Raw genomic sequence first — 1,902 nt, 5'->3', positions numbered from 1 at the left:
CGTGGTTTATAGTGATGCTTCGAAGTTAGGGTTGGGATGTGTTTTAATGCAAAGAGGAAAAGTAATCTTTTATGCATCCAGACAACTGAAAGAGCATGAAAAGCAGTAACCAACTCATGACATGGAGTTAGCTGCAGTGGTTTTTGCATTAAAGATCTGGAGACACTATCTTCTGGGAACAAAATGTCAGATTTACACCGACCATAAAAGTTTACAACATTTGTTCAATCAGAAAGATTTAAATATACGACAACGTCGATGGATCGAATTAGTCAATGATTATGATTGTGAAATTCTCTACCATCCAGGAAAGGCTAATGTGGTAGCGGATGCTTTGAGCAGAAAGGAAAGGAGTGGAACTATTAAAGCGGTGGCAATGAGAATGAATATGATTCCCGATATCCGTAAAGAAATTCAGAAATGTCAACAAGAAGCTGTGAAAGAAGAATTTGTAAAAACAGAAAAATTGGGTAAGATGATCTCAACCTTGGAACAGAATAATGAAGGACTTATGTGCTTTCAAGGGCGAATTTGGGTACCACATTTTGAGGATATCCGAAGTAGAATATTGAACGAAAGTCATAAATCCCGATACTCTATCCATCCAGGTACCAATAAAATGTATCGTGACTTAAAACCTTTTTATTGGTGGCCAGGAATGAAAAGAGATATAGCACGGTATGTGGAACAGTGTCTAACATGTTTACAGGTCAAGATTGAACACCAGAGACCTTATGGAAGCCTTCAATCTTTGGAGATACCTGTATGGAAATGGGATCACATTACCATGGATTTTGTTATGAAATTACCGCGAACATTAAAAGGATATGACGCGATTTGGGTAATTGTGGATCATTTATCTAAATCTGCACATTTTCTACCGATAAGAAAGAGATACTCTTTAGAAAAGCTAGCGCAGATTTACATTAAAGAGATTATTACTAGACACGGTGTTCCCTTGTCTATTATCTCTGATAGAGATAACCGATTTACTTCAAAGTTCTGGAAAGGGTTACAAAGAGCTTTAGGGTCCGAAATTCGACTAAGTACAGCGTATCATCCACAAACTAACGGACAAAGTGAAAGGACTATTCAAACTCTAGAAGATATGTTGAGAAGTTGTATTATTGACTTCGGAGGATCATGGGAAGATCACYTACCGTTAATAGAGTTTGCATATAACAACAGTTATCATTCCAGTATCCAAGCGGTGCCATATGAAGTATTGTATGGACGTAAATGTCGAACGCCGTTGTGCTGGAATGAAGTGGGTGAAAAACAACTAACAGGTCCTGAGATTGTTCAAGAAACTTCCGAAAAGATTGAACAGATTCGCGAAAGAATCAAAACAGCACAGGATCGCCAGAAAAGCTATGCTGATAATCATCGAAAATCCATTGAATTTGATGTAGGCGATTTTGTAATGTTAAAAGTTTCGCCATGGAAGGGTATTATCAGATTTGGGAAGAAAGGAAAGCTCAGTCCAAGATATGTGGGGCCGTTTAGAATATGTAAACGAGTCGGGACAGTAGCATATCAGTTAGAGCTGCCGGAAGAGCTGAATCAAATTCACAACACTTTTCATGTGTCGAACTTGCGGAAATGTTTGGCTGATCCGAATCTAGTTGTACCTTTGCCAGAAATTCAATTAGACAGTAAATTGAATTTTGTAGAGACACCAGAAGCCGTGGTAGATAGAAAGATCAGGGTATTGAGAAACAAAGAGATAAGTCTGGTTAAAGTACAGTGGAAGTTTCACAAAGAACCAGAGGCAACATGGGAATTGGAGTCAAAGATGAAATCAGAATACTCGTGGCTTTTTGAATAAAGGAATTCCGGGACGGAATTATTTTGAGGGGTGGATAATGTGATAACCAGATCCTGGTTATTACCCAAGGTATT

Source organism: Cynara cardunculus (assembly GCF_001531365.2).
Source record: "Cynara cardunculus var. scolymus isolate 2C chromosome LG 13, CcrdV1, whole genome shotgun sequence".
NCBI lineage: Eukaryota > Viridiplantae > Streptophyta > Magnoliopsida > Asterales > Asteraceae > Cynara > Cynara cardunculus.
This window is presented reverse-complemented; position numbering follows the sequence as displayed.